This window comes from Plecotus auritus (genome assembly GCF_963455305.1).
Source record: "Plecotus auritus genome assembly, chromosome: 12".
Lineage (NCBI taxonomy): Eukaryota > Metazoa > Chordata > Mammalia > Chiroptera > Vespertilionidae > Plecotus > Plecotus auritus.
This window is the reverse complement of record NC_137778.1, coordinates 38,505,453-38,516,334: the sequence shown is the minus strand read 5'-3', so window position 1 is coordinate 38,516,334 and position 10,882 is coordinate 38,505,453.

The following is a 10,882-nucleotide window of genomic DNA, read 5'->3' as shown; positions in this document are numbered from 1 at the left end:
TTCATTGGATGATTGCATAAAGAAGCTGTGGCATATGCATGCAATGGAATACTGCTCAGCCCTACGAAGATGAAATCTTGCCATTTATGACAGCGGGGATGGTCAGGAGAGTATTACGCTAAGTGAAGTAAGTCAGATGAAAAAGTCTTGGGGAGCACACGAGACTTGGTTGGAAAGTTGTAGGGAGGACATTCTGAGAAAAGGAAAGTGTGTGGAAGGCTGTGGGCCCTGTTTATCAGAATTCCGACTTAGAGGAGACTTAGGGGAGTGTGGAAGGCAGCGCCCCTAATTATTCCTTGACCTTTCCAAAGAAATCTGTGCACATGCAGAACCCCAGGTTTTACTGGAATCCTTATGCCTAATCTTTGGGTGCCTTTGCCTAGAGGACAATGCAAATGCATGTGCCCTCCCAAGCTTACTCACCTTACTGATTGTGTCTAAAAGATAAAACTGCAATAAAAGCCTAAGGAGGCAGGCAATTGTGGCTGCCTGGTCTCTTTGGCCAGGCAGTCCCTTAGCCTCTCTTTCACAGCAAACGTTGTGTCAGAGTAATCCATTCATCCGTCGCTCAGGGTGGCTCGGTTGGAGCATTGTTCCATGCACCAAAAAGGTTGAGGGTTCGATTTCTGGTCAGGGCACATACCTAGGTTATGGGTTCGATCCCCAGGTCCAGGCCATACGGGAGGCAACCAATTGATGTTTCTCTCTCATATCCATGTTTGTTTTTTTCTCTCTCTCTCCCTTCTTCTCTCTAAAAATCAATAAACGTATCCTCTGGTGAGCATTTGAAAAAAAAAAAAAAGGAGGCAAGAGCTGTATGATTTTATGATATGTGGGATAGAAAAGAAAAAGAAACAAATCATCCAGCGTGTTCCTGGGCAGATGAACAACATGGGAGCAAACCCTGTCCTGCCACTCCCAGCCCCCATGACATGTGAAAGTCAGGGAACAGAACGCTCTTTGTAAACTCTTATGTGATACAAATTTAAGGGATGGTGATGATGATGATGATGATGATGATGGTTGCAGCTGTCTACACACCCTGTTTTCTAATCCCAAATTCCAGTACAACCTTTCAGCTCCTCCTCCACTCTTCCCACCTTCGCTGGCTTCCAGACTTCGCTCATCAGGCAGGAAAATCTGCATCTGATAAACCCCACTTGCTCCCCGGGGAACGGCCCTGGCTCCCTTCCCTCCTCAGGATCAGCATCTGTAGGATGGGAAGGGTCCCTCTGAAGTTGCTCTTTTCCCAGCAGTTTTAGCCTCAGTTTCAGGCGTGTGAGGTGGAGGAAAGAAGACACACTGGCAGAAAGATGTCTAGGATCTATAGATATAACCCCCAAAGCAACAGCTCCCTCCCCACTCCTGTGCATGGCCTCCAGGTGACTCTCCTGCCAGACTGTGGGTGAGCAGGAGCGAGGGATCCAGCCCTGGTATTAAACTGTCTAGTCTTAGATCAGATTCTAAAAGTCGCCTCTACTCTGGGCCTCTGCAATTTGGTACTTAATTACAAGGTTTGTTTCTGTTCCTTATTCTCCGTGTCGTCCTGCACGCAAGGGCACGTGTCTTCCCCAAGGACCTTCTCTTGGCTGACACGGGTCTTAGGCATCTCTGTGTTAAGTTTAGAACTTGTCCAATTGGTTGGATATTATTGTGCCTTAACTTTCCCAACTCATTTTATGGTGGTCCCAACTAAACTACTTCCTTCCTTTAAAAATGATGAAAAAATACGTGTCCATGTACAAGAATGAGTGTGTATTTGAAGTAGCTTCAAACCAGAAATAGCCTCCAATGTCTATAAACAGTGAAATGGATGGATTGGGCATATTCTGACAATGGAGCACCATACAGCAGTAAAAGGTGAATAAACCACTGCTACATACATGATATGGCTAGTTCACACAAACATAATTGAGCAAAACTGCCAGACATAAGAGAGTACATAATGTAAGTTTCCATTTTTATGAAGTCAAAAATAGGCAAAACAAGTATATGTGTTAGAGAGGAAAGGGAAAGTTATAATTGAGAGGATACCCTAGGGATTCTGGGTGCTGGCAATGTCCCATTTCTTAATCTGGTGGAAGATACATACGCATGTTCACTGTGTGATCATGCTTTGCTGCACATATAACCCCCTTGGAATGGGAAGCCATTGGGAGGTCTGAACAGAAGACTGACAGGATCTCACAAAAACGAATGCGACATGGCAGACCTGACATTTGGGAAAGATTACATGATAGAGGTGCTGGGATTAAGAGAGACACAGAGCAGTTTAGGGACAGGAAGGAGAAATGCATTCCAGCCCGAAGACTGGAGTCTCATCACCAGGAGGTAGCACTGGGAGAGAAAATGAATTACAAAAATTCTACTTACTTTAAAAAAATTAACAGACTAAGTTTTAGAGCCATTTTAGGTTTATGGAAAAATTGAATGGAAAGTAGAGAGACTTCCTAGATATTCCCTCCCCATACTTTTCCATCTTTCATTTGTGTGTTGACACAGTATGATTAACTAAAGTCCATGGTTTGTATTAGGGTCACTCGTTGTCCCACACATTCTGTGGGTTTTGACAGTTGTATATGACACAACTTACCATTAGTGTCATGTGGATGGTTTCACTGCCCTAAAAATTCCCTGTGTTCCACCTCCTCATTCCTCCCTCCCTCACTGGGAACCCCTGGCAACCACTGACCAGTCCTCTCGCTGTCTCCAGAATTCCATAGAATTGGAATCAGACAGCACGTGGACTTGTTAGATGGGCTTCTTTCACTTAGTATCTACTTACTTTTTAAAAACCTCTCAATACATTCGGAAGCAAAAGAACAAATAGAATTGTGGGTGTCTTTTTGGCACCGTGCAAGGCTCTGAGCCACCAACTGGCATAACCTCTTTCCTTGCAAGATCTGCGTCATGATACTTGTTGGACAAATATGAATAAATGTCCAGCATTATGACTACCACATTAACACGTGGCCAATATGTAATTGTTGAATGGAACTACAGTTCTAACACCTGGAGACTTAGGCATTTCTCGGTTCTCCTGGGCCATTCACTTAAAAGGAACAGATAGCTCTCGTGGGTTGAGTTCTTTATACATCCAGGCTCTGTGCTAAGCATTTTGTAAACATTATTTTAAATCAGCGTTACCAATAATTCCTTGAGTAGGTGTTACTATCTCTGCTTTCCAAAAGAAGAAACAGGCTCAGAGATGTTAAGAAACTTGCCCAAAGTCACCAAGCAGCTAAAGTGAAGGTTTAATTTGCTCGGATGGGAACCTTATCTCCAGGCTCGTGGGGCACTGCTGATGAGCCCGCCGACTGTCGCTGTGGCATCTGCGGAGTTGACAAGTGGCCCAGCACTCAAAACTCTGCTTATTTGTACAATTTCCAGGACTACATGTTTTTCTCCTCCAACCACGGGAAACTTAAAAACCATCTCGGTCCCATGACTATGGGAACTGACGTTTCAAAATCAGGGTTTGGTCTGAGAGAATAGAAGAGGACAACAAGGTTTGCTCATTCACTCCAAGATCATTCTAGACCAGTTCTTAATCCCATGCCGTTTCTTGCAATATAGCGCATCTTCTAACACCGTTTTTGTTTTTTAAGCGGTGACCTTTCATAACACGTTTACTGAGAGGCCTTCCACATGAACTTGAATCGACTAATTTGAATTGAAATTCTCTTCTCCTTGCCTGGATTGCAATGAAATCTCTTGATTTCACACCTTCCCTGTCCCTCTGCACCTCATTTGTTTCATTAACCATCATAGGCCATTTATGGATAGAAAGAACCTGGAGTTGTAGAATGCCAAGTCAGAGGGACAATGTCAGAGGCAGCCCTGTGGTCTCAGCAATAGGAAATGCCCCCCTGAGAACTGAGAGCTGCCAGCCCCTGGCCTCCCTGGATGGGGGTGAAACCTCGTCATCACACAGCGGGTTCCTAGCTGTCAGGACCAGAACCTGGAGAGCTCTGTCCAAATCCCTGTCTTCAGCCCAATGAAGGGATCTGATGGGTAACGGTCTCAAACATTTTCCCCTTTTTTTCACTTAGCGGGCAGTTATAACAGAGAGCAGCGAGCACGCAGCACAGCCTTAGAACACAGAGCTCAGCATGCACTGGTTATCACCCGATTAATAACATTGATCCCCAGCTCTCCATGTTCATCCTAATAACAGAGCCCAAGAAGATACCCTCATGCCCCCACGACCCCCTTCCTCTCCCCTCGCCCCTCCCAGCCCAGGAAGGAGCTGTGCTGGACAACCTGGTTAGACAGAAGGGCTGTCTGCTCGGGGACCACGGCCATCGTGTAGGAAAGCTCAGGAAATGGTGAGAGGCTTTGAAAGACAAGCCTGTGAGGCAAGAGAGAAGGTCACAGTGGGTGGGGACCCGGAGGGAAGAGACAAAGGTGGTGGGTAGAGCTGGGAGCAGGGCTGGCATCACCCTCACCCGTCTGGGTGATGCTCTGACCAGACTTTTTTATGAGCTGCCAAGGGCCATAGCGGACCTCAGCATTCTCCACCTCTCTGCTCGCGCACACCTCACTCTGTCTAACGCGTCTTCAGCCATCATTTCCTGAGTGTCTCCTGGGTCCCAGGCACGCTGCTGAGTGCTGCAGATTGAAACACACAAACTTGAACCTGGCTCCAAGGAGGTACCGTCTCAGCTCTCAGAGGGGATTTCACACTCAGCGTAATTTGTAGGGTTTTGGTCAAAACCAAGGAAATCTGTAATTCTACCAACAATAAAAAATACATTTTAAAAAATCCAAGGGAGATTTTAATTATGAAAATGCTTTGAAAGGTTGGAGTCTCTGACCTAATATGATTGCCCTATAGTTCATGGGATGTGTAACGGTTCACTGTGTCCTCACCACCGAGAGGACGTAGAACTCAGTGCACAGCACCTGTTGGACCGCATGGAGGGTCTGAGGTCGGAGCAGAGCTCAAGTTGTAAATACATGAGAAGCGTGGAGCAGCAGATTCCCAGGGCCAAGGGGCTGTGCAATTAAATACTGTTTTATTTCGCTTTCTTCTCCTCCTCCCCCCCTCCTCCTCCTCCTCCTCCTCCTCCCCCTCCTCCTCCCCCTCCTCCTCCTTTTACTCCTCTTCCTCCTCCTCCTCCTCCTTCTCCTCCTCCTCCTCTTCCTCCCCCTCCTCCTCCTTTTACTCCTCTTCCTCCTCCTCCTCCTCCTTCTCCTCCTCCTCCCCCCTCCTCCTCCTCCTCCTCCCCCTCCTCCTCCTCCTCCTCCTCCCCCTCCTCCTTCCCCTCCTCCTCCTCCTCCTCTCCCTCCCCCTCCTCCTCCTTTTACTCCTCTTCCTCCTCCTCCTCCTTCTCCTCCTCCTCCCCCACTCCTCCTCCTCCTCCTCCTTCTCCTCCTCCTCCCCCCTCCTCCTCCTCCTCCTCCTCCTCCTCCTTCTCCTCCTCCTCTTCCTCTTCCTCCCCCCCCTCCTCCTCCTCCTCTTCCTCCTCCTCCTCCTCCTTCTCCTCCTCCCCCTCCTCCTCCTTCTCCTCCTCCTCTTCCTCCTCCTCCCCCTCATCCTCCTTCTCCTCCTCCTCTTCCTCCTCCTCCCCCTCCTCCTCCTCTTTCTCCTCCTCCTCTTCCTCCTCCTCCTCCTCCTCCTCCCCCTCCTCCCCCTCCCCCTCCTCCTCCTCCTCCTCCTCCTTTTGGTACTATACAGAGGAAACCAAATGCAAATTGGTACAGTGCTTTATTCTTTAGGGACCCAGGTACGAGGGCCCTGCCCGTCAGAAAACAAAGCCTGGGTTGCACAGATGCCTGGTTGCAAGCGGCCTGGGGGCCGGAGGAGGTGGGGCTCAGGTTGTTTACCGGCTTGTTCTGGGGCAGGAGGTGGAACCGTCACCCACAGCACTAACCAGAGGAAACTGCCTGTTCCCAAGGTCATTGCAGGCTTCCTGCCCAGCACCTGTTCCCTCAGCTAGCTGGCTTCGGAGGGCCTTCACCTTCACCTCAGATGTTTCCATAGATGAGACGGGAGGGAGGGTGTGTGAATGACCAACCACCTCTCCCAGCTCAAACCTGAACTCCTCGTGTATCTTGGGGGGGGGGGGGGGAGCGGGGGTGGGGGGCGGGGGAGGCTGCAGGTGGAAAGTGCACCAGGCTTTTGAATTCCTACATTTAAATCCGGGCTCTGCCATTTGAAAGCTGCATGGCCCCCTCTCTGTAAAATGAGGAGGGGGTATAAGAAGCACTAGCTGTGAGGTTTAGCTACTCTCTCTCCCATCCACGTTAATGTTTCCCCTTTCCCTCCCAGATCCCAGCGTCCCTTTACCATCCTCTTGCACGGCCAGCCAAAACTCAAAACTCTCCTCACTTTATTTTGCAAAGCAATTCCATGTTCTTTGTTTCGATTTGTGGCCCTCTGAACCAGATCCTGGGACCTATCTTTTTAGAATTAAGTGACTATGTTGCTAACAACAACAAGTTTCTTCTCCAAAAGCAATTCTGCCTCCAGCTTTCATAGAACATGCATTTATTTGCCCTCCCGGCTGTTTTGGTTCTTCACTCTGCACCCCCTCGCTTCTCAATATAACCTAACATGAACGAGACAGCCAACACGGCTACCATTTCCTACAGACCACATGCCCAGGGCATTGCTCCAATCTGAACCAACCATGCCCTCTCAGCCAACCCCTCGCCCCTCATGCCCCTCCTCCGTCTTTCTTTCAGTCAGCTTACTTAGGATGTCTCCCAAAGTCACTATGCCACTGAGCCGACATTGGAGCAATACATGTTTAGCATATACACCTGCCAAACACTGGGGGTGGGAGTTGTTTTGTAACAATTTTTTAAAATTCTCAATGGAGGATATATGTTTTCCATTGCTTCTTTTTTAAAGAAAGAGTGGGGAAGGGAGGGATGGAAGGGGAAGGAGAGAGAGAGAGAGAGAGAGAGAGAGAGAGAGAAACATCGATGTGAAAGAAACACATCAATTGGTTGCCTCCCACACTTGCCCAGATCGGAGCTGGGGATGGATCCTGCAACCAAGGCATGTCCCCTTGACTGGGAATCAAACCTGAGACCCTTCTGTGCACAGGCCAACACTAAGCACTGAGCAAAGCCAGCAGAGATTGTAACTAAATTGCAAAAAGCAATCCATTGTGGAAAGTGTCCATCACCCAACCTAACATGCCTCCCAAGGCAGGCCCCTCTGCTCTGCTGACAGAGCCGGGATTTGTTCAGCCACCTGTGGAAACCCTTTGACCTGGGGGAGAGAAGACCCTGCTCTGGCATCAGGAACGAATCGCAGTCCCCCCACCACACACTGTAACCCCATCCTACTAAGTTGGCTACGGATGTGGGTTCCAGGAAAGCTTTCGTTTTCTTGAATAAAAAGGAGCAAATTCAACTGGCCGCCCCGTGTGTCTCCTTGCCATTTCTTCTTCCCTGGGCACTGACATTATGCCTATTTCCCTCGTCATTCTATTCATGTTCCCTTTCCGTTGCGCACACTTACAACAGCTGCTTTAAGGCTCTTGTATGTTAATCTCTGTCATTTCTAATCTGTTTCTCTTGACGCTTTTTCCTCCTGGTTGTGTCACATTTCCTGTTTCTTTGGCATAACTGTAAATTTGTTTTTTATTTGAGAAAGAGAGAAATATTGATTTGTTGCTCCACTTCTTTATGCATTCATTAATGGCTTCTTGTATGGGCCCTGACCAGAGATTGAACCCACAACCTTGGTGTGTTAGAATAATGCTCTAACCCACTGGGCTACCCTGCCAGGGCCTTATCTGGTGATTTTTTGTTGGATGCTGGACATCGTAACTGTTGTCGAATGTTTAGATTGAGCCGGCAGGCGGTTCGTGTCCTTGCAGACTGACCTGAGCACTGAGAAGCTCGTGTGTAAGCCGGGTTAGGGGACGTCTGGCATTCTCTGCAGGGCTCAGGTGCCCTTTCATAAGGCTTGAGCCTTGGGAACTCCCAATTTCATTTCCCAGCTGCTCAACCGAGACTTCCCACTCTGGCCGGTCTCATATCAAATGTCTCCCTGGCCTGGGCGAGCCCTGGTGTTGGTTCAGCTCTCAGCTCCCTGGCGGTGTGTTTTTCCTCCGTCATTGTTCTTCGCCTGTCTTTCTGGAGTCTCACCCTATGTCTGCACAAGTTTCCATTTAGCCAAAGATCCGAGGGAGCCCCACGGAGGTTTCTGGAGCTCTTTTTCTGTATTGCCCCCTCATTCTACTGCACAATGTCCACACACCTCGCCCTCTTCCAACCCCAATTTCTGTCTCCTCAGCCCAGGGAGACCACCATGCTCTCCACGGGACCCCCCTCCTGGGGAATTGTCCCCCAGGCAGGAATGTGGGGAAGCTGTAGGGCTCCTGCCCTTAGCTTTCCCAGTGCTGCTCTGCCTGTCGTCTACCATCCACAAACACTGGCTTCATATTGTTTGTTTTGTTTTGTTTTTAAGTCGTTATTGTTGAAAGTATTACATACGTCCTCCTTCCCCTCCCCGCCCCCATTGATCCCTTCTAGCCCGCCGCCACCCCCCACCCCCCACCCAGGCCTTCACCACCCTATTGTCTGTGTCCATGGGTTATGTATATATGCGTAGGAGGTCTTCGGTTGAGCTCTTCCCACCCACCCACCCTCCCCAGCCTCCCCTCTGAGGTTCTGCACTCTGTTCTATGCTTCTGTGGTTTTTCTCTGGATCTATGGTTTAATGTTTTTAATCTAGTTCTGTAGGTTATGGCACCAGGGCTACTCCGCCGTAACTGGAAGTGACCGCAAACACTGCTTAAATACTAGGATGTAGTACATTCAGCCCTGCTAGTGACTAGGGTGTGAAGCTGAGTGTGAGTTCACCAGCATGTGCCAGAGGAACCGAAACTCGGAGTGGGGAAGTCCCTGCAGCTCGGAGGAGTGTCCAGCTGCTTTGCATTCTCAGGCTGTTCTTTGTGCTCAGGTTGTATCATTTTACCCCAGCTTTGCTCCTCTGAGCACTCCCTGTCCCTCCGTTCCGTCTAACACGTGGAATACCGACTTCTTTAGCCAGCCCCCCTCCCACACCTTCCCACACCCTCTTTCAGACCAGCCGAAGGGGGGCTTCCAGGCCCAGGGGTACTCAGACCATATAGGACTGAGACCCGCTGCATCACAGGCCAGTGGGACGAGCGTTCTGATCCTCCCCACGTTCCTATCTGCTTCAGGTTTGCCCCAAAGGCCCCTAGCGTGTCTGTGAAGCTGTGTTGTGAGCAGCGACACCTACGCAAATGGGAGTCATCGGGAAATAATGAGAGCAATGAACATCTGCCTCTGCATGTCAGGCCACTAGGGGCTGAGGGTCCTGGAGCACTCATTCTAGGACCTGTGCCCAGCTGTGGGCACCTAGGGAAGGCCTCCTGCACTCACTGTAGGACCTGTGCCCAGCTGTGGGCACCTAGGCAGAGGGCCTCCTGCACTCACTGTAGGACCTGTGCCCAGCTGTGGGCGCCTAGGGGAGGGCCTCCTGCACTCACTGTAGGACCTGTGCCCAGCTGTGGGCGCCTAGGGGAGCCCTCCTGCACTCACTGTAGGACCTGTGCCCAGCTGTGGGCGCCTAGGCAGAGGGCCTCCTGCACTCACTGTAGGACCTGTGCCCAGCTGTGGGCGCCTAGGCAGAGGGCCTCCTGCACTCACTGTAGGACCTGTGCCCAGCTGTGGGCGCCTAGGCAGAGGGCCTCCTGCACTCACTGTAGGACCTGTGCCCAGCTGTGGGCGCCTAGGGGAGGGCCTCCTGCACTCACTGTAGGACCTGTGCCCAGCTGTGGGCACCTAGGGGAGGGCCTCCTGCACTCACTGTAGGACCTGTCCCAGCTGTGGGCGCCTAGGGAAGGCCTCCTGCACTCACTGTAGGACCTGTGCCCAGCTGTGGGCGCCTAGGGGAGGGCCTCCTGCACTCACTGTAGGACCTGTCCCAGCTGTGGGCGCCTAGGGAAGGCCTCCTGCACTCACTGTAGGACCTGTCCCAGCTGTGGGCGCCTAGGCAGAGGGCCTCCTGCACTCACTGTAGGACCTGTGCCCAGCTGTGGGCACCTAGGCAGAGGGCCTCCTGCACTCACTGTAGGACCTGTCCCAGCTGTGGGCGCCTAGGGAAGGCCTCCTGCACTCACTGTAGGACCTGTCCCAGCTGTGGGCGCCTAGGCAGAGGGCCTCCTGCACTCACTGTAGGACCTGTCCCAGCTGTGGGCGCCTAGGCAGAGGGCCTCCTGCACTCACTGTAGGACCTGTCCCAGCTGTGGGCGCCTAGGGAAGGCCTCCTGCACTCACTGTAGGACCTGTCCCAGCTGTGGGCGCCTAGGGGAGGGCCTCCTGCACTCACTGTAGGACCTGTCCCAGCTGTGGGCGCCTAGGGGAGGGCCTCCTGCACTCACTGTAGGACCTGTGCCCAGCTGTGGGCGCTTAGGGGAGGGCCTCCTGCACTCACTGTAGGACCTGTGCCCAGCTGTGGGCGCTTAGGGGAGGGCCTCCTGCACTCACTGTAGGACCTGTCCCAGCTGTGGGCGCCTAAGGGAGCCCTCCTGCACTCACTGTAGGACCTGTGCCCAGCTGTGGGCGCCTAGGGGAGGGCCTCCTGCACTCACTGTAGGACCTGTGCCCAGCTGTGGGCACCTAGGGGAGGCCTCCTGCACTCACTGTAGGACCTGTCCCAGCTGTGGGCGCCTAGGGGAGGGCCTCCTGCACTCACTGTAGGACCTGTGCCCAGCTGTGGGCACCTAGGGGAGGCCTCCTGCACTCACTGTAGGACCTGTCCCAGCTGTGGGCGCCTAGGGGAGGGCCTCCTGCACTCACTGTAGGACCTGTCCCAGCTGTGGGCGCCTAGGGGAGGTCCTCCTGCTCTCAGGGCCTACAGAGTCCCCCTCCCCCAAGCTCATGCCCTTCC